General features: G+C 41.8%; 1 protein-coding gene across 1 annotated transcript in view; it reads left to right on the forward strand.

Moving 5' to 3' along the window:
* Positions 1-25,932, forward strand: part of LOC132833825 (multiple epidermal growth factor-like domains protein 6) — a 427,573-nt gene that overhangs the window by 142,544 nt on the left and 259,097 nt on the right. The gene's annotated exons all lie outside the window — the stretch shown is intronic.

Below are 25,932 nucleotides of genomic sequence, written 5' to 3' on the forward strand. Positions count from 1 at the left end.
AGGATAAGTTGGAGTGGGCTCCAAAGAGATTCACAAAGATATTGCCAGGACTGAAGGGTTTGACTTATAAGGATAGGCTGGTTAGGCTGGGGCATTTTTTATTGGAGCATAGGAGGTTGAGCAGTGACCTCATAGAGGTATATAAAACCATGAGGGGTATAGATAAAATGAGTAGCAATAGTCTTTTTCTTACGGAGGTTCAAAAGTACGGGCTATATTTTTAAGAGACGAGAAAGATTTAAAAGGGATCTGAGGAGCAACGTTTTCACACAGAGGGTGGTTCGTGTGTGGTATGAACTACCAGAGGAAGTGATAGATGCGGATACAGTTACAAAATTTAGAATACATTTGGAAAGGTATATGAAAAGGAAAGGTTTTATGGGATAAGGGCCAAATTCAAGCAAATGGAACTAGTTTAGTTTGGGAACCTTGGATGAGTTGGACCAAACGATCTGTTTCTGTGCTGTATGACACTATGATTCTAAGTGCTGAAAATGTGTTGCTGGAAAAGCGCAGCAGGTCAGGCAGCATCCAAGGAACAGGAAATTCGACGTTTCGGGCATAAGTCCTTCATCAGGAATGAAGGATGCTGCCTGACCTGCTGCGCTTTTCCAGCAACACATTTTCAGCTCTGATACTCCAGCATCTGCAGACCTCACTTTCTCCTCTATGATTCTAAGTGGCTGCTTTTTCAACAAGGAAACCTGGACAGCCTGCCTGTAGGGTTGGGTGGGCTGCCATTAGCCTCACTTGAATTGAAATGAATTGAATTTATTGTCACATGCACTGAAGCCCTACCTGCCAACGTAGTTAACTCGGCCACATTAGGGAGATTTAAACAATCCTTGGATAAGCACATGGATGATGATGGGATAGTGTAGGGGGATGAGCTGAGATTAGTTCACAGGTCAGCGCAACAATGAGGGCTGAAGGGCCTGTTCTGCACTGTATTGATCTATGTTCTATGTTCCAAAAGTTTTGTCTTGTGAGCAATACAGGCAGATCACATAGTTTAGTAACATAGATAAGTAAATAATAGGTAAACAGCGGCAAAAACAAAAACACATGTACAGGCAAATGCTAGGAGTTTGAGTACATTCAGTATTCTAACAACAGTAGGATAGAAAATGTTTTGAAGTTGCCTGATGCGTGTGTTTGGGCTTATGTACCTTTTCCCCAATGGTAAAGGTTGTAGGAAAACATTGCAAGGATGGCATGGCTCTTTGAGGATGCTGGTGACCTTTCCTTGACAGCGGGCCTGATAGATGGGTTCTATAGATGGGAAGTCGGCCTTTGTGATTGTCCGGGTTGAGTTCACCACTTGCTGTAACTGTCTCTGTCTTGAATGGTACAGTTGCCATATCAGGTAGTGGTACATCCAGAGATAGTGCACCTATAAAAGTTGGCAAGGGTATTTGCCATCATGCTAAATTTCCTCAGCTGCCTGAGGAAGAAGAGTTGTTGTTGGGCCTTTGTGACCATAGTCCAAGAAAGCTTGTTATAAATGACCACTCCCAAGAGCTTGACACTCTCCACTCATTCCACCTCTGTGCTGCTAATGTGTAGGGGAGCATGAGTAACATGCCGCTGAAAGTCAATAATGAGTTCCTTGGTTTTGCTGGCATTGAGAGTGAGGTTGTTTTCAGTGCATAATTTTTCCAGGTCTTACACTTCCCGTCTGTAGTCTGTTTCATTGCCACCTGAGAGTCAACCGACTATGGTGGTGTCATCAGCGAACTTGTAAATGGCATTAGTCTGGAATTTAGTGAGGTAGTCATGGGTATACAGTGAGTACTGTAGGGAGCTGAGTATGCACCCTTGGGGGGCTCCAGTATTAAGTGATGATGAAATATTGTCCCCAGTTTTTACTGATTGTGGCCTGTGCGTCAGGAAACTGAGGATCCAGTTGCAGAGAGTGGGGCTTAGTCTGCAATCACTAAGTTTAGTTATCAGTTTTGAGAGGATAATGGTGTTGAAGGCTGAACTGTAGTCAATGAGTAGGATTCGTACATAGCTGTTCTTGGTGTCAAGATGTTCTAGGGAGGAGCGAAGGGCAAGTGATATGGCATCTGACGTGGATCTGTTGGTCAGATAGGCAAATTGGAGTGGGTCAAGAGTAGTGGGGAGGTTGGAGTTGATTACTGTCATGACCAACCTTTCAAAGCACTTCATGACCACCGAAGATAGGGCCATTGGGCGGTATCATTGAGACATGCTGCATGAGCCTTCTTAGGCACAGGGATGATGTTGGCCCCCCCGTGAAACAGGCAGGGACAGTGACCTGCTGCAGGGAGAGGTTGAAGATGTCCGAGAAGACCTCTGCCAGTTGATCTGCGCATGCCCTGAATACACGGCCTGGTACTTTGTCTGGTCCCATTGCTTTCCTTGGATTCACATGAAGGAAAACTGATCTGACCTCTGATGCAGTGACTGTTGGGATAGGTTCGTCAGGACTTATTGGAATAGGTGTTACCTCTCCATCAACATTCTGCTCAAAGTGAGCATAGAAGACATGGAGAGGATCAGGGAGTAAGTGTCATCTTCTACTATCTTGCACTGTCTCTTGTTAGAACCAGTGATATCATTCAGTCCTTGCCATAGTCACCATAGTAGCCTTTTGGAGCAATGGTGTCGTGGATTTGGGCAGGGGCGTGATCACTGAAAGAAATCATCTTGCCCTTGCCTCCGGCTACTCTGACAGCCCTCCCCTTGTAATCCGCACCCCATGGTCTCTCCCAGGTACAACTCACCTGTCCTAGTTTTCATGCTTGCACAGTATTTGCCTCCATTGACTCTGTTCAGCTCCCAGTAGCTGTCAACCCTGATTGGCGCTGGTCAGTACTCAAGTGCCTGATTGGTGGTTAAGATTGTGGATGTTTTCACTAGTGAGGGCAGGAGGTTACTCACTGTTGAAGATATCTGCCACCACACTTCATGCAAAAGAAATGAAATCTCAGCCAGAGAGTGGGAACCGTGGCTGAAAGGTTCCATTCTCCAGTTCAAAGATATCTGTGGTCACATAAACACCCCAATTGCCAGTCGAGCCAACTTGCCATGTAACATAACTTAGGCCTCAGACATCCTTTGCATTCAGGTCAATGCCTTTTAAGGAACATTACCCTGTATCCATTTCAGATAATCATAGGCTGAGTTGGAGTTATTTTTGAGAGGCAAAGGTGGAGGATTGATGGATTAAAAAAAGATTTACAACCACTCAGAAACACACCACTCAGTTCAGCTGTTTTGAATTAGTGTCTGTGCTTCTCCTGAGCCCTCTCCATCTCTACGTCATCTCACTGTTTCAAAATATCCTTCTATTCTGTTCTCATATCCCTATATAACCTGCCTTTAAATGCTCCTTTATCATTCTTCGAAATTGCTTCTTGTTTGTGAGTTCCATATTCCACCCACACTCTGAATACATGGGTTGATAAAGAATTGCTTATTAAAAGTATTTGTGATTATTTATGACTTTGATTTGTCTTTTCTACAAGTAATAATATTATTCTGTATTGGGCAATTATATAGACATAGAATCATACAGCATGGAAAGAGACCCTTCAGTCCAACTCGTCCATGCCACCCCATGAATCCCAATCAGACCTAGTCCCATTTGCCATCATTTGGCCCATATCCCTCTAAACCCTTCCTATTCATGTACCCATCCAGATGCCTTTTAAATGTTATAATTGTACCCACTTCCAGCACTTCCATACATGTACCACCCTCTGTGGGAAAATGTTACCCCTCAGGTCCTTTTTAAATCTTTCCCAATCACCTTAAATCTATGCCCTCTAGTTTTGGACTCCCTCGCCCTAGGAAAACGACTTTGGTTATTCACACTATCCATTCCCCTCATGATTTTATAAACCTCTATTAGGTCTCTAATGCTGTGCGGAATTAACCCCAGCCTAATTTACCTCAAACCAAGTCTTATTTGTGCCTTTTCCAAGTTTAACAACATCCTGCCTATAGAAGGGAGAGCAGAATTGTACTCAGTATTCTAAAATTAGCTTCATCGATGTTCTGTACAGCCGCAACATGACATCCCAATTCCTATACATGGTGTCCTGACCAATGAATTGGAGATGCCGGTGTTGAACTGGGGTGTACAAAGTTAAAAATCACACAACACCAGGTTATAGTCCAACAGGTTTAATTGGAAGGACACTAGCTTTCGGAGCATCACTCCTTCATCAGGTGATAGTGGAGGGCTCAATCCTAACACACAGAATTTATAGCAAAAATTTACATTTTAATGTAACTGAAATTATACATTAAAAAATTGATTGTCAGTTGAGTCTTTCATCTGTTTGAATACCATGATAGTTTCACTTCTTTCATGTGTAAATCACAAAACCGGTTTTTTTAAAAGTTGCATTCTCAAGTTAGCTGTTAACAATGGGTGATAGCCAGACAATATGTTGAAGGTGTTAGCCCCCTGTGTTCTCTGTCGATGCCATGATGTTTAGATTGATTCTAATCTAAAAAGTGAGATAACTGAGTTTTACATAAATTCATGCAGTTTTTGAGCAAAGTCCAATGTAATCCTGCAAGTGTGTGTGTGTGTGTGTGTGTGTGTGTGTGTGTGTGTGTGTGTGTGTGTGTCTGGGTTGGGGGTTGTGAGTGTGAGAAAGTGTATGTGTGTGTGTAGTGAGTGTAGAGTGTCTTAAGTCTGTGAGGGAGTGCATGTGTGAATGTGGGAGTGTGTGTGTCTGTAAGGGTGTGTGTGGGGGTCTGTGTGCACGTTTGTGTATATGTGTGTTTGTGTGTATGAAGGCAAGTGTGCCAAATGCCTTCTTCACCACCATGTCCACGTGCGACTCCGCTTTCAAGAAACTGTGCACCTGCTTCCCCAGATCTCTTTGTTCAGTAACGGTCCCCAGAGCCCTACCATTAACTGCATATGTCCTGCCCTGATTTGCCATACCAAAATTCAACACCTCCCATTTATCTAAATTAAGTTCTATCTGCCATTCCTTGGCTCTTTTGCCCATCTAATCAAAGTCCTGCTGTACTCTGAGATATCTTCACTGTCCCTCATGTTGATGTCATCTGCAAACTTACTAACGATACCTCCTATATTCACACCTAAATCGTTTATATAAATGATGACAAGCTGTGGACCTAGCACCTAGCCCTAGGCTCCAGTCAAAAGCAGAGCATATGAACTCATTGTTTGTTATACCCAACAGGAAGGTTTTTCGTCCATTGCTGTGCTACTGTAAACACTCAAAGTCAGCCTGAGCATGTCCTACAACCTGGCTGATTGCTCATTAGTGCTCACCTGACTCACCTCTTAATGAGTCACCGTCCCAGCATAACATATACAAAGTATAATACATACTGTTTGAGTACCAGGGTTGGTTAAGGAATTACTCATTGAATTCCTTGGTGAATATATGTGGCTTCTTTACAATTGGTAACATCTTCTCTACATCCACTCTATTAAAGCAATTTATAATTTGAAAGGTATTCATTAGATTATTTTATTGCTCTTCGATGTGGTCCAGTTGGTTGAGGATGGAGCAGCATTTTAATAGTGTGGAACTGCAACCACTGGTTGTTGAGAAGTTACACATATCTGTCCTTCAGCTTTCTAATCTGTTAATATTACTGGACAGAAAAACAGGCTGTAAAAGCCGGTTTTGATCTATACTGTCCCCAAGATTGGTCTCTTGAGAGAATGCAAGAAGGAAATTGAATCTCTGAATCTTTTGGTCAAAACTGGGTGCGTAGAAAATGTGCTCACTATAAATTGCAAGTTGTTGCTAATCAAAAGATACAGCTATGTTCTAACTGATGTTTTATTAATGTCCCACTTAAGTTGAAAGTTGTCAGCAGTTCAGGGAAGAATTGGTTATCGACCCAGGAGAGTGATTAACCAGAACTTAAATTACGCCACCTTGTTCTGTAGATGCCCGTCATAACTAACACCTTCACCCATTAGAAGAATAGGTTAAAGAATCAGCTACATTTGGATGGCTGCTGCTGCTGCAGCATGTGTATATATTTCATTCCAAACTCCTCCAACTATGGATTTGCCAGTGAGCTGCATGAGAATTGGAGCTCAGGCCTTGAGTTTCAGATTGTGGCTTCTGTCTGGGATAGAAATACAATACGTTATTGTCAAGGTTTACCTGCACTGTGAGCCACTCACTGCAGCTATCCATCTTAACGGTCAGTTCAATAAAGATAAAGTACTGGACTGTTGTCCTTTGACTTCTTTGAGCTGGCACCTAATTTAAATGTGACTTTTCAGTGCTGCATTGCTGGTGGTTCCACCATTTCAATGTGATATTGGTGCAATGTTAGATCGGCCAGTTAAAAATCCCATGGTGCTATCTGAAGAAGAATTGGAGAAAAACCCTTTGTGTCCTGGTCAATTTTCTTTGCAAAGGCAGAAACATGAGAAAAATACCAGATTGACATGCAACTTAGCACATCACATTTCTGAGTGTAAAATGGCAGCTTCCATGGAAAACAGCCAGTGCTCTTTAAGCATTGCACCTGAAGTCCTTTTAGATCTTCCTGAAGGAATAATTTTTTTTTGTAAATTGCATCAAAGACCGCACTCCCAACTCAGAGGAAAGTCAGGGAGCAACTGAGTTGTCACACAACAGGGTCCTGAGGTGGAATTTCCTTCAAGCTCTTCCTGCTCCACTTTGGTCATTTTGCCAAGAATGCAATGGAATTCCAGTGAAAATTCAGAAATTATGATGGCAGCTCAGAAGCAAAGTCCTGAAAGTTTATTCCAATCCTTTGTCTGCTAACCCACACAGGAGGGGGTTGCCATCTCTGCTTGGGTAGATATTTGGCGGCTTCATGCCATGGCTTCCTGCTCCACCGGTCCCACCCGGTCAAACAACCATCTTTTGCTCAGTATCTTTGAAGTTGATGAACAAAAGTGAACGAAGGTAAAAACATACTTTATTTATTTCTCTCCCTGGATTGTTCACAACAGTGGTCTGGCAATTCATTGGAAATTCCTGGGGATTCCCGACAGTCCTGGAGGGTTGACAATGCCACAGGCCTGAGAAAAGTTTCAATAGAGAGATTAAAAATCTTACTTTTCCTAAAGCCATTACTTTTAGACAGGATTTGATTAAAATCCTGCCCTGAGTCTGTTTGAAATGTATTTGCCAGTTCTGGCTAACGTACTGTTTTAAGATTCGTGGCTGGTGTTACATGGTCACATTGGCAGTACTGAACAATGGCACAAACCAGACGTTTAACCCAAGGGCAAACCCTGAATCAAATAACAAAACCCAAAGGTGATGTTTAATGCAAGATGTGATGATCTCACAAACCACATAGAGACCTAGTGAGAGCCCTGTGTCTCTCCTTTGAGAAAGGCCTGTTGGTGTCTCAGGTATACATTCTTTTTCAATCATGTACGAGTGATGAAGTAGTCTCCATCCCTAACCACATGTGGATAATCCTCATTCCTGATGAAGGGCTCCAGCCCGAAACATTGATTTTGCTGCTCCTCAGATGCTGCCTGACCTGCTGTGCTTTTCCAGCAACACACCCTCAACTCTGATCTCCAGCATCTCCAGACACTGTCTCCACACATGGATAACTGTCCTGCCCACATGGAGTGCAACTACATGTATTGTGTGCTCCCATCCTGTGACAATCTGTCTGCTGTAATGAATGATGCAACTGGGAACAGGAAGTGTGTAGCTTCCTACAATAAACTACCAGCCTGCAAAGAGACAGTACAAGACAGAATAAATACTCACTCAGTAAAACGAGGCATTGTTACTACTCTTGGCTACCAGTAACCGTGGGAACTGTACCTCAGCATTATAGTACCTCCAGGAACTGGGAAGTGAAATTAGAGAAAATTTGGCAGATGGGAAGGGAAGGAATTGGGTGGTGTGATAAATGAGAGGACTGACCTTTTGGCTTGGATTTCTGCCTGAAGTCGCCTTTCTATGTGTGTGAGAGGGATTGTCGTTTTGAATTTAGAAACCCAGGAAGAGTAGGTTCCCAAAAGTTATACAGTTTTTAACTTTTGGATCATTTCCACTATTTTCTCAGCCATTTTCTCACTAATAGACATCCTAGTTGACAGTTTAGTGGCCTATCAGGAAAGGAATCCTGCAACACAAGGCCGCTGCTGAGGAAAAGTGAGTAAAGTGGAGATAGAGGTGGTTCTGTTTCTGGAAGGGGGTGGAAATGACGATGGCAGATGAAAGGAGTTCATTGCTGTTTGGGGTGCCTCATGGTGGTCATTAGGCCTAGTAGTAAGAGTGAGAACTGATGTTGGTCAGTTTTAGGTTCTGACAGTAGTCAGGATAATTGTACCCTTTAAACAGCCTGAATTTCCTGTGCAGGTTGTGCACACGTTTGTTCCTTAAAGTTACTGCACAAGTGCAAGACAATTTAAAAGAATTGTTCTCTTTATTGAAGATGCTGTATAGTATGAAAAGAAATGAAAGTTCAAAGTATCTCATGGTGATAATTTTCTTCTCTGGTGATGTTGAAGAGGGTGATATTGACCATGATACTGGGGTGAACTCCTCTGCTCTTCTGTACAGCTTACTTTTCACACACCTGAAGGAACAAAGGGAGGTTGCATCTGAACAACCACACCTTTGATAGTGCAGCACTCCGTCAGTATTAACACAGCAGTGTGATCTTGTATTTTGCATTCAAGTCTCTGCAGTGGGGCCAGATTTTCACCTTAACTTTTGGAACTGTATGTGGTTCCATTTAGTGACATTATAATCCTAAACATTATCACACAATACTGCAAAATTTTGGTCTTTAGGTATCACAGGCAGGTGTTGGAGCCATGTCCCTGAGGCAACTTTGAGATGGTGAACAAAGTGGGTGGAAGATGAGAATATCTGAAGGTCCATCTCTGTGACTGGGACTCAATCCAGTTCGATTCACAGTTGTTAGGCCCTCTAACCCACAACCCTTATATCCCCTCACCATCAATTCCAACACCTCCATCCTGCCCAATCAGTCCCCTTTATCTGGCCATCTAATCAGACTGTTTTTATTGATTCACTCATCAGATACCCGATTATAAATGCTTGGCTTATCCCCGAGACCCAGTCATGAATTCAGCCCTAAATGGGGTTGTTTATAAAGTTACAAAGGCTCTGTTGCTTTGTTTAATCGACAGTTTAAAGATGTTTATTTGTCTTCAAGGTAGACTTCCAATGTATGTTTGTTACTTAGCCAGGTCTTGGGAATAGTTCCGCATATTAAAGGTATTCTTGGTTGGGACTTCCACTGACTGTGTTTGACTGACAGTATTATGATCTTTTAAGGGATGGCAATATTTTTTGAAGAAAATTTGTTATTAGTATGGTTGCTTTTAAATTCCATGAACATTTCAAATACATGGAGTCTCCAATTTACAAACATCTGACTTACAAACACTTGTACTTCACAAATGCAATCCCATAAAGGGATGTAATTTTAAAGATCTAATATATGAACATTTCCCGTATTTGCGAACAGCTCCTTTTTATTGTCCTGCATTATGTTCCAACTTGCATGTGAATTGACTTGTGATCAGACTCAAAAATGGAACCCACTCATAACCTGGGGACTGTCTATACTTGCCAATATTTTAATGTACCTGGTGGATGCTGGAATCGTGTATCAAAGACTCATCAGCTATTGGGAAAATAAAGGAGAGTAGTAATAAATCATAGCTTCTCTTACACGCATTCATATCAGATTCTCCATACTATAGAATGCATTACAGGATTGTATCCATTGGGGATTGAAAGCTTACACATTGCCAGTGAATTTAATGACCCAACTTAAGGACAGAGCTGAATGATCAATTAATGTATTAATGATACATTTAACTTTTCAAACAGCATCTAATTGTGAGAGTCAAAGTTGGCAAGAGCTTTTAAACTTACTTGTAACAAACTTTCAAATTTCAAAATATACTTTCTGTAGGTATGTAAACCGACTTATTCCGTACGGTTCCCACAGATTCCAGAAACTCCATTGAAATAGTAGCCTTAGGGAAAATTAAATTTGGAGCCTTTATTTAAATAGTGAACCCAACATCACTTGAGGGTAGGTCAGGCCATAGGCCATCATGTTTCCCAAACTCCGGAGAAAGTGATGAGTGGTTTGGATTAGAGGATAAATGTGAAATTATGCCCCAGCACATCTCCTGCTTGGTCCCCTTGATGTAGGTTTGTTCGGTATTCAGAGATGTATATTCAACTGAAGATTTTCTGACTGTGAGGTGAAGATGTTGCACACTTGTGCCATAGCAAACACAGAATTAAGTTAATTGAATAATGGTGACTTTCTCTGGTCTAAACAATGATGCTATGAAAACATTTACTGATAATTTTAAGCAGAAACTTTATCCTGTAGAGTCATATCTGCAACGTCCATGTCATTTTACTCCCTGCATATTAGGGCTATTGATCTCTCTGAGCAAGCCAGTTTAGTTCTATGTATGACTGAGATTTTGCCACCTTCTGGCATTACTGAAGGAGGCAAGGGAAGAAATTGCTGGGGCCTTGAACAGATCTTTGTATCCTCTTTATACACAGGAGAGGTCCCAGAAGACTGGAGAATAGCCAATTTTGTTCTTCTGTTTAAGAAAAGCAACTGGGATAATCTAGGAAATGATAGGCCAGTGCTGGGGCGAGGGAAATTATTGGTGAAGATTCTTAGGGACAGGATTTATTCATATTTGGAAAAGAATGGACTTATTAGGGATAGTCATCATGGCTTCATGTAAGGGAGGCCTTGAGGAAGTGATGAAGATGATTAATGAGGCTAGGATAGTGGATGTTGTCTGCATGGAGTTTACTAAAGCGTTTGACGAGTCCCTCATGGTAGGCTGGTCCAGAAGATTAAGTCACATGGAATCCATGGTAAGTTAGCAAATTGGATCAAGATTGGCTTGGTTATAGTAGACAGAGGCTAGTTGTGGAGGGTGTTTTGCTATCTAAAGGTCTGTGACCAATGGTGTTCTGCAAGGATCTATGCTGAATTTCTGTTGTTTGTAATTTATATAAATGACTTAGATGAAAATTAAGGTGGTTTGATGAGTAAGTTTGCAGATAACACAAAAATTGGTGAAGTTGTAAATAGTGAGGAAGGTTATCAGAGGATGCAGCAGGATTTTAGATCAGTTGGAAAGTTGGACAGGGAAATGGCAGATGGAGTTTAATCCACACAAATGTGGGGTGATGCATTTTTGGAAATCAAAGGCAAGAGGAATATATATAGTTAGTGGCAGGGCCCTTAGGAGCATTGATATCCAGAGGGTTCTTAGGCTACAAGTCCATAACTCCCTGAAAGTGGCAATGTTAATTGATAAAGTGGTAAAGAAATCATACGGCATGCTTAACTTTACTCATCAGAGCATTGATTATAAAAGTTGGCAAGTCATGTTGCAGCTTTGTAAAACTTTAGTTCGGCCACTTTGCAGAACTTCATGCAGTTCTGATCACCATACTAGAGGAAGGATGTGAAAGCTTTGGAGAGGGTGCAGAAGATGTTTACCAGAATTTTGCTTGGATTGGAGTATTTTAGCTCCTATGTGGAGGTTGGACAAACTTGGATAGTTTTTGATAGAGTATCAGATGCTGAGAGGAGACTTGATAGAAGTATATAAGATTATGAGAGGTATGGATAGGATGGATAGTCAGAGTCTTTTTCCCCAGGGTGGAAATGTAAACTAGTAGAAGGAATAGGTTTAAGGTGAGAGAGGAAACATTTAAAGGAGATATGCGAGGAACATCTTTAACCCAGAGGGTGGTAGGTGCCTAGAATGTGCAGCCAAGAGAGCTGGTAGAAGATGACAAATTTTATGAGGCATTTAGACAGACATATGAACAGGCTGAAAATATAGGATACGGACCATATGCAGGCAGATGGGATAGTTTAGGATGTAATGATTGGCACAGATATAGTGGGCTGAAGGGCGTGTTCCTGCACTGCTCTGTTCATTGTTCTATGATGCTTATGGACATGAAACCATGCAAGTGATTCATTTTTTTTGTCACACAAAGAAAGAATTCTGTTCAAGCAACAAAAAGGAGTGGAGTTGACAACAAACTGAGAATGGATTGAACTGCTGATTGGGGAAGCTGATGGATAGCTGACAACCTCACCACTCATTCAGACAAAAACCAACTGGTGACTGATTTAAAATGATTGAGATAGCTAGAACAACAGTATGAAGTTAAGTAATTATTTAACTGAAGGCTTTCTCACAGTATGGGAAGATGTTTTTGATTGATTTTAGGGAGGAAAAGGGGACATAATACAACCTACAAAACAGAAACAAGCTTTTTGGCTCAACTGGTCTTGGTTGGCGTATTTACACTTCACATGAGCTTCCTCCTATACCTCTTCATTTAATCTTATCAGCACATATCCTTCTGTTATTTTCACCGTGTCAGGTCACAATGTTATCATTAAAGCTATGATCTGCAGATTTGAAAATGTGTCTCAATTCAGTGGGCCTCTATTTTGTGCCTGCTCAGATGAACAGATCTGAATTTGTCGGAAGGCAGCAGAATTTCAGCAGGAAATACCTGGTTCTTGTGTGGTTGGTCAAACTTAAAATTGCTTCCTTCCAAAGGAATAGGCAGAAGGTAAATAATTATTGGCACCATATGACGCAGCAACATCAAGAGCATTCCCTAAGTCACAAAAAGACACAAATCAGATGTTGCCTCTAGTTGTTCGTGTGCTGAGGTCATCCACTGACCTTGCAAGGGGTACCTGTACTAACTTGGTGAACCCCAGTGACTTGCAAAGAAGACCAAAAAAAGTGTGATAAATAATCAAATGCAAAATGGTGCTTGGAAAATTCTTGACAGGAGGTGGTTTGAACATTTCAAGGTGTGCTGGATTATACCCTTTTGCATGGCTGAGCTTTATGTGTTATTTATCTTGGAACTCATATAATTTGGAATGAAATCATCACCAACCCTTCATTCTTACATAACAAACACTTACTTCCCTGCCTTGAGATTGATTCACCCTGTTTAATTCATCTGTCGGGCTCAAGGAATTAGATTCACAACCATAAGCCTAACTTCATATAACATTCATGATTTGGTGATGCCAGTGTTGGACTGAGGTGTACACAGTTAGAAATCACACAACATCAGGTTATAGTCCAACAGGTTTAATTGGAAGCACACTAGCTTTCGGAATGACGCTCCTTCATCAGGTGATTGTGATGAATCACATGATGAAGAAGCGTCGCTCCGAAAGCTAGTGTGCTTCCAATTAAACCTGTTGGACTATAACCTGGTGTTGTGTGATTTTTAACTGTGTATAGCATCTTCAACTGGAGAAAAAAATACAGACTGGCATTCAACAGGCATTCCATATAACGAGATGATGTAGTTATCTGTAAACCAATAGGTCTCAAAAAGGTATTTAAAGGCATGGAGAAAGGAAGTGGCAGTAAGATTTGGGAGGGAGTTTCTGAGACTGAGGCAACTGAAAGCTTTGCTATTGTTGGTAGAGCGATGGATTATTGACAGCAGGTCAACATTCTTCTTTCAACCCTCTTAACAATTCACTTCTAATCATCGTAAATTCCAGTCAGGCCAGCATTTATACCTTAAGCCGCAACATCAATAGCAGATCAAATGTTTACTGAATCTTTGTGTGTGCAAATGTCTATTATATTTATCCATGTAACAACACTCATTTCACTTCAGAGCAATTCAACCAAGTTTGGTGCCTTTCTTTGAGCCATCATATTAAAGATTATCTTGCTGACAAAGCCTGTGACAAATTAGACATTTAGTTTGGTTACAAATGCACACATGAAGAACAATTTGCCTTGGTTATAACCAGTCCTTGGAGAAGCTTCCTCAATTTATTATGGTTCCAGTTGATATAACTCAAGTTATCAAGGTCCCAGAAAAAGAGGGATAAACTAGCTCTTCGGTATTCACTCACCTGCTACAGTTGGTTGTGACAATATTAATTTAGAAAGAACATTTCCCTTGTAGGTGCCTTGCTCGTGGTGTACATTAATTTATATTTTAAAAAGAGCTGATTGAACGCAGTTTTCTTGGGTTTATGAAGCAGTGAGTTTATTAGTCAGTAAAAGTGAGGAAAAATAATAGCACATCATATATACAGACAGATTAGAAATGAGAGGTAAGTCCAAAAAAAAGTTAAAATAGATGAATGGATCAGTCTCTGCGTTCCACAAAGAGTAAATAATGGGATATTGTGACTGTTACATTCGGTGATGCTGGTGGCGCTGACAATACCAGGTGAGCAGTTGATTTGAGATACTTGGCTGTACAGGTCCGCTGCAAGTCCTTTTTCTTATTTCCTTTCAACTGTTGCTTCACTTGCTTTCTGGCTTCCTGTGAGGAAGTAGAGCCCTTTTTATTTAACCTGCAGTACAACAGTGATTCAAGGTTTTCTTAGCTCTGACCTTCAGAGCACACACCTTCACCCATTACTACACAGATCAGATTGAAAATGACTTCTATCCCCTGTTTTTGTGCATTTTTGAAAGGTGAAAACACAAATATGTCTCTCAACCAGGCTGCATTTTTTCTATAACAAAAGCAGAAATTGTTGGAAAGCCTCCAGAGGTCCTGCAGCGACTGTTGAGAGAAATCAGAGTTAATTATGATTTCTCTCCATAGATGCTGCCACACCTGCCGTGCTTTTCCTGCAATTTCTGCTTTTGTTTCTGATTTCAAGCATCCTCAGTTCTTTCGGTTTTTATTTTGTGTTTTTTTCCTATCATGTCTGAGGCAACACAGGAGATTATTCTTCAGTTTTCAGTGCATTTCTCCCTTTTGAAGCCCTTCTCTTTGAAGCTTTTTTGACACCCATCAGGTGTGATATTCCAGGATCTCTCTTGAGGCTGAGGATAATCCACACAGGCCTTCCAAATAGTCACTGATAATACATTGCTCAGAATTTACATTATCATTAAAATTTAAACGTATCCATAGGTAATTCAGGATTACGATTCATGATCATGATAATACAGTACCTTCAATGTAGTAAAATATTCCAAGGTGCTTCACAGAGAGATTATCAACTAAAATTTGATGCAGAGCTATGGTGCCAAATGATCAAAAGGGATGTTTTAAGGTGCAACTTAAAGGAGGAGAGAGTGCTGGAGAGATTTAGGGAGGGAATTCTAGAGTAATAGGCTAAGGTAACTGAAACTATGGCTTCTTGTGATGACACATAGGAGAATAAGGATATACACTGAAGGAGTGCAGATATACCAAATGGTCATAGAGCTGGAGGAAATGTAATACTCATACAGAATAACCAGCACATTCTGTTTTCACACCATTCTTTGTTCAGAAATGACTTGAGTCAGACATCATCAAGTATAAGTTCATATGGAACCTGACATGAGAGACAGGAATCAGAGTTGATGAAGTTCCATTGATGTATCTGAATTGTTTTCATAGGCCTCTGTTTGTTTGTGGGCTGTGTCTGGCTGGTGAAATTTGTAGCATTGTTCATTGTGCCATGAACAGTTTCCATCAGTGGTAGAACACCAAAGGCTTTCACAGTTTTACAGTAGACAAGACAGGCAGCAGACATTCAAGAATAAGATTCTGTTAGATGATGGAGACATTGCAGAATTAAGACAGATTCTTCGAATAACCTCCACCAGTTTTCACAGATGAGAGGATTCTAATGAGATTTTCCCCAAATTTCTCTTCCTTTCTTAAAAAGCACTGAATTATGGCCACTAGTTTCAACTGAGTGGGAGTTGGACAAGCAGAGTCCATAATGGCTTTCCTCTCTCTGAATCAGCCACCATGAACATTCCCAACTCATCCGTCATCCCCAAGTCCATACCGCTGCCTCTTTCCAACAAATTAGAGTGTACAGGACAATGGAAGGTAACCCAGAATTCAAAATCTGAGTACCAGGTCTCTTCTCGCTATGACTTGAGGTCTTCCACTCCAGTTGAATATTTCCTGGAGATTTTATCACATGACTTCCAGTCTTCAGCTAATGCACAGCCTGTGCTCCTTGCCGTTGTTTCTAAGCATGTTTATCCTCATGGGGACCCGCCTTACTAGAGCCAAATAGAGCACAAGTAGATGCACAATTACTCATTGAATTATCATTCACTGTCAGTCAACAGCCTTTCCCCTATATCTTTAAAATTAATAACTAGAAGTTTTCAAAGAAAGCATTTCTAATGCCCCCTATGATTTGAAACCTACAGTTTCAGAAGCAGGATCGCTGCCACTGAACTGAAGGCTCACTCACTGCCGAACCGGATCAGCTCACATCCCACATACAGGAGTTGTGTTCACTGTATAGCTCAGTACATTAATAACCAACTTATCAAATGGCAAATCATTGTAAAACATAAATGACAGTGTCACACAGCCAAATATCTAGAAGTGTAAAAATATTATGGGGTTTACAATGTTTAACTCGATTGTAGATAATGTGTAGCCACAATGCTTTCTCTTTTCACATATTTCCATTGCTGCTGGGGATATACTTTAGCTAAGTGAACCCAGATGATTTGTTGGAAAGGAGAGAGTTGTGACTTGGTTACTGCTAATGAGCAGCTGGTTTTACCCATGTGAAGTTGGTAAGTTTCTGATACTCGAAGATATATTCTTTCCAAAATTAGATATGATCTGTTTCTATAACACATATTTTAGCTGGGATTTGGGCGATGCATTTTTTTTTAGATTACTTAGATTACTTACAGTGTGGAAACAGGCCCTTCGGCCCAACAAGTCCACACCGACCCGCCGAAGCGCAACCCACCCATACCCCTACATTACCCCTTACCTAACACTATGGGCAATTTAGCATGGCCAATTCACCTGACCCGCACATCTTTGGACTGTGGGAGGAAACCGGAGCACCCGGAGGAAACCCACGCAGACACGGGGAGAATGTGCAAACTCCACACAGTCAGTCGCCTGAATCGGGAGTTTATTGCAAATATACATTTAGCAAAAAGCCAACAAGATTCAGAATAAGCTCCTATGGATATTTTGCCAGGCTGCAGTAAATGTTTTTAAATACAGTAGTAATGATTGTATTTTACAGGGTTTTTTTTTTAAAGTGATTTAATGGTCAGGTACAAACCTCTGGGGATGTGGAGTGAGAGAAAGAGAGATAACTGAACCATGGCACATGGATTAAGCCAATCCCCTGCTCCAAAGCCACCAGTCACATCCCCATTGTCCTTAGGCCATTGCAATGAGCTGGTCTTCAACGAGCCTTATTGAAGCTTGGTTTCTCTTGCTTCATTATGTTGAGGCCCAATTGGGCAGTGTTGGGAGAGCATTTGGCCTTATACTTCAGGAACTGAGAATGCACCATGCATTATGCATTCCATGCTTTAACCTGTGTATCCAGGGGTGGCATGCCTGAATTCCCAGGGCACGGATTGTGCCCTTATTTCATGTTATAAATTCCAATGACCACATTTACAAATTGAATGCTGCTTCTGCAAATGTAAATGACACAACTTGCAAATTCTGAAACTCAGTCTAACATGCAGTTAGGAGTTTTCAGAGAGAGTAAATGTGTGATGAATGTTGAACAGGCTCTCTGAATACAACAGCAAAAATGTACTGACGTCATTTTGACTTGGTGCAATAGCCTTAGATTGGAAAAGGAAATAAGTCAGGTGAGCTGTAAAAGAGACTGTAAGTTCATTGTCACACACCTCTCAGTATCTGCGCAAAGTTAAAGTTACCTCCATTATTGTCAGAAGGTTCAGCGTGACCTTGTGCTGAATTCACAAGGTGAACTTTACTGAACAATTGTATTCCAGCAATGTTATAATGAAAGTAGGTAATTACGTGGATTCTCAAGGTACTTTTCAGTAGACTATTCAGGGAATAAAATCCTCTATACCATGAAAATGGGAGAATGCCACATTTATTCCAAAATTAATGAGCTGTTAATGGAAATAGAAAATCTTGTTTTCTGAAATGTGGCATTCAAAATATGTGATAATATGAGGGAGAATGACTATGAGTGTAGTTTGGGAGCAGCAATAAGAAGGATGTTTAAAGGAGCAATATTGCTGAACGCTGGCTGATCAGTCACAATCTAGTGAAACCAAAATAGGCTTAAGGGAGCTGAATGGCTAATTGGTTGCGTTGACCTGTTCTTACTGTCAGTAAAAGGGATAAATGTAGACTGGAGATGTTGGGGGATAAGACATGTTTCTTCTTAACCCACGCAGTGTGGTGATTAAACTGATCTGGCTCAACGTGCACTTTGTGATCTGTCACTCATTAGTAAGGCTTGGGAGACAGAGCTTCACCATCCCAAATAGTGGGTTGCTGATGAGTATTGTGCAGCAGAGCTTGGAAGGTGAAACTCTTGACTAAGATCAAGTGTTTAGCTGATTTAACTAGACAAGGAATGGTCTGAAGAATGTTTCCTATGAATCGCTGCCAAGTTCCAGATAAGATCAGAGAATAAAGTGATGTAGACTGTGAATCTTGGTGTCCTCTTAAAGTCCACTCCAGTTCTGCGTCCTGTCCCCAGCATTGTCTTAGCATCCTAGTTCTTCAGAATTTTAATCCCAATTTAGTTGATTTCTTCCAGTACTAATGGTTTAGTGAAAACATGAAAGTCCATTTAAGATGTGGTTGCAGACAATGATTAAATGTGACTGCAACATTTTCAGAATATCAGTCCGAAAAGAATACTGCATCTTGAGAATAACCTTTTCCAAAGATTCATTACTGAAGCAACACATACCATGTGCTGCATTGGTTTGTCAAAAGGACAGAGGAAGTTTTAAAACCGCCAAGTTGAGAGATGTCAGTGGAATTTGTGCACTTTGAAAGGCCCACTGTTGGCATCAATGCGGCACTTACTGATGGGGCAGATTCGTCTTCAAAATAAGACATTAACCCAAGACCTCATTGACCTTCTCAGGTAAACACAAACGGTTCCTCTTTATTGAAAATAACAGCTGACAAGTTCATTCCAGTATCCTGGCTATTTTTTTACCCCTCAAGCAACAGCACCAAAACAAAATGTATAGAGTTTGAGTACTGCTGATAAAAGACATATTTTGTTAAAGAGTTTTGTTTTGCACTCATTAGAATAATTCACAAGAAGTACCAATATAAAAGGAAAACACATTTTCTATTGTATGAGAAGATAATGCTGATTGGTTGGTAAGTGACTGCAATTAGTAGAGGTATCTCCATGGAAATGCTCTAGTTAAGTGATGACCAACAGTTAACTGTCAAGTTTTGTTCAAATTTAGACCAGGCAGGTTGATTCTGAATTTCAAGGCATTGCCCTACGAAATGAATGGCTGCCCACCACTGGCATACAGTGGCAGCAATGTGAGCTACCAACAAGAATAACAACTCACCACGGCTCCTTAGACAGTACCTTCCAAAGCTGCAACCCCTCCCACATAGAAGGATAAGGGTAACAGGTACAGTGGAGCCTCGATTATCAGGCATTTGATGAACTGAATTTCAGATTATCCAAACATGATCGCAAGATCCTGATGCTTGGCTAACTGTGTTATCTGACATTCGATTATCTGAACAAAATACTTGTCTCTATCCTTTCGATAATCGAGGTTCCTCTGTAAGTGGGAACGCTACCACCTGCGAGATCCCCCCCTAGAGCCACACATCATCCTAACTTGGAATTATATTGCCTTATGTGGCATGGTGACACAGTGGTTAGCACTGCTGCCTCACAGCGCTAGAGACCCGGGTTCAATTCCCGCCTCAGGCGACTGACTGTGTGGAGTTTGCACATTCTCCCAGTGTCTGTGTAGGTTTCCTCCGGGTGCTCCGGTTTCTTCCCACAAACCAAAGATGTGCAAGTTAGGTGAATTGGCCATGCTAAATTGCCCGTAGTGTTAGGTGAAGGGGTAAATGTAGGGGAATGGGTCTGGGTGGGTTGCGCTTCGGCGGGTCGGTGTGGACTTGTTGGGACGAAGGGCCTGTTTCCACACTGTAAGTAATCTAATCTAATCTTATCACTATTGCTGGAATTCCCTCCTTAACGGCACTGTGGGTGTTCATTAACCATTTGGATTGTAGCAATTCCAGAAGGCAGCTCACTCCCATCTTCTCAAGGACAATTAGAAATGGTCAACACCTGCAATTGTTTTCTAGCCAGCAACACACAAATCCAATGTATGAATAAATCAAAATTAATAGATCCCTCAAAATACTCTTGATGATAAATCACATAATGCGCCCTTTTATAACAATAGAAGCATTACTTCATTCAATACACAATGTATTATTCTGAGGTGGAGCCATGTTTAATGTTGCTGTGTCTTTAATGTGAATACTCTAAAGTCACCTCGAGGTTAATTGTTGGAAGGAGAAGTTTGCAACTTCCCATTTGGTAATTAATTCCCAGCTTTGGGTCATTTGGTAAATATCCCTCAACAATTAAGCTTTAACTGACCTCAGCCTGAAATAACTGACCTTCTTTTGGCATGGGGAAATGTGATGCCTCACATCTGATGGACATGGATGTCATTGTTTTTTTCTATCTGATTACTGAACGTTAAACTGAAACTGGAAAGTAGCTCATGATTTCTTTAGCAACTGTGCCCATCAGAAGCTCTACCAGATTGACAAGGAAAGTAGAATCAGTTTGAATTAAAGAATAAATATGTTGGGTCTTTTGGAGCTCAGTCAAGATCTATGTACAGTAACACTCAATATTGTTCTAATTAGAAACAGTTTCTCACTACACTGAGTGTTGCCATTGTTTCTCTCAATGAATTATTATAAATTGATGTTGATCCAGAAGGGATTTGGGGATACTGATTAAAGGCCAGTTCGAGGCTGTTGCTGTACTTGTACATTCTACTTAGTTTAGTCTTTTGCAAAGTGTTCTTCATTTCAGCTCAAGTTTGTGCATACTAACAATGTTTGGATATGCACTCCCACTATATTGAACATATATACTAACCAACTTCAGGCGACTGACTGTCTGGAGTTTGCACATTCTCCCCGTGTCTGCGTGGGTTTCCTCCGGGTGTGCCGGTTTCCTCCCACAATCAAAAGATGTGCAAGTTAGGTGAATTGGCCATGCTAAATTGCCCGTAGTGTTAGGTGAAGGGGTAAATGTAGGGGAATGGGTCTGGGTAGGTTGCATTTTGGCGGGTCGGTGTGGACTTGTTGGGGCGTGAGAGAACATCAAACAGTGTGAATTTCTCTCATACTACCAATTGTAAAAACATTTGTCAGCACACAATGATCCAGTGTAAGCTCATAAGAACCAACAGACACACTAACAAATGTAAGAACACTAATATAGTGTGCGAACACAACAGTTGGTTTGAACACATAACAACTGGAAGGAAAACACATCAACATGCTGTGAATACAGTAATCCATTGTGGGGAAAATACAATCGAATATGACAACGCCAGCAGTATCTGAGAACAGAATTGTCAAAGTGAACACTGTGAGGACACGATTTTCTGCATAGAGTGAATGCGCATTGGGTTTACTTCCACAAGTGTTAATAGCCGTTCAACACCTTACCCAATAGACCATTAGTTATGTGTAATTACAGGCAGCAATTGTGGGATGGTCATTACCTGGTCTGACCCTACATGTGACTCCAGACCCATCGCAATGTGGTTGACTCTTAATTGTTCTCTGACAAAGACCTAGCAAGGCACTCGGCTGTGTCAAGCTGCTACAAAGTTTAAACAAAGGATTGAAACTAAATAGACCGTCAGGCATCAACCTAGGCACTAGCAATGACAATGCCAGTGACATCCATATCCCATAAATTAGTTTTAAAAATACTGTCTTCTTTATGCCTATTTGAAACTACAGTGACACATGACATTAATGGCACAGTAGTTGTTGCTGTGCTCGGTTTTTTAGTGGCAGGAGTGAAGAATGCCAGTCAGTTGCTGCCTGTCCCAATGATTATTGCTCCTCACATTGACATTTCCTTAAATATCTTAATAAAGTGACACTATTTGCATTGTTCCACCTAATTTAAATCCCTCATCCTGTGATCACACCTTAAGACTTCACATTTTCATTTATAACAAATAGACATTTAATCCCACAAGAAAGGAGATTCACATTGACACTTTGACCTCAAAACTATCCGTTCAAACATGCAGAGCTAATCTTGAATATTTAACCACTGATTACTCAGATCTTTTGCACCCTTGTCACATTGAGATTTTGTACTCATTAACACAGGCAGCCCTGAGTTGCCATACAATGGCAGGGTTCTTGGGTGGAGTGTTTTGTGGTTACTGTGCAGTTGCCAGGACGTATGAAACACAGTCTGAACTCACTTTTTTTTTAGATTAGACTTACAGTGTGGAAACAGGCCCTTCGGCCCAACAAGTCCACACCGACCCGCTGAAGCGCAACCCACCCATACCCCTACATTTACCCCTTACCTAACACTACGGGCAATTTAGCTTGGCCAATTCACCTGACCCGCACGTCTTTGGACTGTGGGAGGAAACCGGAGCACCCGGAGGAAACCCACGCAGACACGGGGAGAACGTGCAAACTCCACACAGTCAGTCGCCTGAGTCGGGAATTGAACCCAGGTCTACAGGCGCTGTGAGGCAGCAGTGCTAACCACTGTGCCACCGTGCCGCCCATCCTTTCACATTCCTCTGGACTCAGCTCTTCTGTGTTAGAATTTATAGACAGCTGTCCTCACCCTCCCAACATCACTGTCTATTTGCGCCATTCTGTACTGGTGCCACCATCTATTAACACTATTGCCTACCAACTCCACTCTGTACCCACACCCCTCTCCCTATCAGCTTCACTGCCCACAAATGCTTTTCTCTACCCATACTCTCCCCTTCAGCTCCTAGAGCAGTACCCTGTCCCAACATGACACCATCCCTATTGCACAATTCAGCCTACCTCCATCCCTCTCTAACTTGCAAACTTCTTCACCTTCCCTACCCAAACCCTTCCATAGTCCATGCCCCTCCCCATCCATTCACTACTTCAGAATCAGTAAATTAATTTTGGATGTCCTGAAGTTGTGAATGTGCTGTAGACATGGAAATCTTTTTTTCTACTTGACAGTAAGAGATTCAAATACATTTCTTAAGAATCACTCTGCTGTATCTCATTGAACACAGATGTGTGGATCCATACTTTGCCATATGGAGAGAAGCATACATTGGTGAAATTTGGCTTCAGTGTATTGCAAAACAGGTTATGGCAAGTTGGACCCATACTACACAATGCTTTGCCACATGGGGTATTTGCCCCACTGTGGTTTGAGCAGATCCAGAACAGCTGAAATCTGGCCCACAGGTTGAATCCTCACACAGATCTCGAGATAGCCAAAGAGGAAACCAGAGGTGTTACGTATGTATCAGAAATTAAATCCAGGAGGACAAAGCAGGTTGGTCAGCATTGAAAGAGACATAGTTATTTGTAGCCTACAGGCTCACTGAGTTTCTTTAAATAAAGCCGCCATAGTCTTACCAGACCATTGGGTTGCTCTCTTCTAAGAGAGAAACAAATGGTGGTGGTTGAATCTGAGGGTCACCACACCTCAGGTCAGGAGAGAGGTTGAGGAGCAAGTTCTTCATGGTAACTTCAGCTGGTGTGGGAATTGAACCCAGGTCTTAGGGAGTGTTGCTGAACAAAGAGACCTTGGAGTGCAGGTTCATAGCTCCTTGAAAGTGGAGTCGCAGGTAGATAGGAGAGGGAGGAAGGTGTTTGGTATGCTTTCCTTTATTGGTCATAGTATTGAGTACAGGAGTTGAGAGGTCATGTTGCGGTTGTATATGACATTGGCTAGGCCACTGTTGGAATGTGTGCAATTCTGGTCTCCTTCCTATCGGAAAGATGTTGTGAACTTGAAAGAGTTCTGAAAAGATTTACAAGGATGTGGCCAGGATTGGAGGATTTGAGCTATAGACAGAGGTTGAACAGGCTGGGGCTGTTTTCCCTGGAGAGTCTGAGGCTGAGGGCTGACCTTATAGAGGTTTAAAAAATCATTGGAGGCATGGATAGAATAAACAGACAAAGTCTTTTCCCTGGGGTGGTGGAGTCCAGAACTAGAGGGCATAGGTTTAGGGTGAGTGAGGAGAGATATAAAAGGGACCTAAGGGGCAACTTTTTCACTCAGAAGGTGGTATGTGTATGGAATGAGCTGCCAGACGATGTGGTGGAGGCTGGTACAATTGCAAAATTTTAAAAGGCATCTGGATAGGTATATAAATAGAAAGGGTTTGGAGGGATATGGGCCGGGTGTTGACAGGCGGGACTAGACTGGGTTGGGATATCTGGATGGCATGGACTGAAGGGTCTGTTTCCATGCTGTACATCTCTATGACTCTATGCTGGCATCACTCTGCAAATTAGCTCTCCAGCCAACTGAGCTAAACCGACCCCTCTCCTTAAATAGTCCCTTACTTATGATGTACTGATAGGCTAAGGTAAAGGCAGATGCAGTGGAACTTAACTTGTGCCCGATCCAGAAATCAATGACCTCAGCTGCTTTTCTAGGATTAAAGTATCTTGAATAATTGTATTGGGTTCTTAGCCATGAAATTTAGGGAATCTACAGGTGATAGGGCTAGTATAGTTGAGAAATGGCTCCAGAAATCAGTGACAAATTTGCCTGAAGTTTAAACATGGTTTCAAGATAAATTTTCTTTTCAGCAACACTGACAGCACAGAAGTGCTGCTTTGTAAATTTTTCATGGTGGTGGTTTAACAACCTCAGATACAAAGAATTTGGGGCAGCATGGTGGCTCAGTAGTTAGCATTGTGGCCACAAAGCACCAGGACTCGGGTTCGATTCCTGCTTCAGGTGACTGCTTGGGTGGAGTTTGCACATTCTCCCCGTGTCTGCGTGGGTTTCCTCCGGGTGCTCTGGTTTCCTCCCACAGTCCAAGGATGTGCAGGTCAGGTGAATTGGCCATGCTAAACTGCCCATTGTATTGGGTGCATTAGTCAGGAGTAAAGGTAGGGGGGGGATGGTTAGTGTGAACTTGTTGGGCCAAATGGCCTGTTTGCACACACTCGGAAATCTAATCTAAAAGAACAGAACAAGGTGAAAATGGCAGAAGAAGCTTTACATAGAACATAGAAGGATACAGCGCAGTACAGGCCCTTCGGCCCTCGATGTTGCGCCGACCGAGTCCTACCTAACCTATACTAGCCCAATAACTTCCAAATGCCTATCCAATGCCCGCTTAAATGAACATAAAGAAGGAGAGTTCACCACTGATACGGGCAGGGCATTCCATGAACTCACAACCCGCTGTGTGAAGAATCTACCCCTAACATCTGTCCTATACCTACCACCCCTTAATTTAAAGCTATGTCCCCTAGTAACACCTGACTCCATTAGCGGTAAAAGGTTCTTAGTATCTACCCTATCTAAACCCCTAATCATCTTATACACTTCTATCAGATCTCCCCTAAACCTTCTCTTCTCCAATGAGAACAGCCCCAAGTGCCTCAGCCTTTCCTCATACGATCTTCCTACCATTCCAGGCAACATCCTGGTAAACCTCCTCTGCACTCGTTCTAAAGCTTCCACATCCTTCCTATAGTATGGCGACCAAAACTGCACACAATACTCCAGATGAGGCCGCACCAGAGTCTTATACAACTGCAACATGACCTCAGGACTCCGGAACTCAATTCCTCTGCCAATAAAGCCCAGTACACCATATGCCTTCCTCACAGCACTATTTACCTGGGTGGCAACTTTCAGAGATCTGTGTACATAGACACCAAGATCCCTCTGCTCATCCACACTACCAAGTAGCCTACCATTAGCCCAGTAATCCATCATCTTGTTATTCCTACCAAAGTGAACGACTTCGCACTTAGCTACATTGAATTCCATTTGCCACATTTCCGCCCAGCTCTGCAACTTATCTATATCCCGCTGTAACCTACCACTTCCTTCCTCACTATCCACAACTCCACCGACTTTTGT

The sequence above is a fragment of the Hemiscyllium ocellatum genome, chromosome 37 (genome assembly GCF_020745735.1).
Source record: "Hemiscyllium ocellatum isolate sHemOce1 chromosome 37, sHemOce1.pat.X.cur, whole genome shotgun sequence".
NCBI lineage: Eukaryota > Metazoa > Chordata > Chondrichthyes > Orectolobiformes > Hemiscylliidae > Hemiscyllium > Hemiscyllium ocellatum.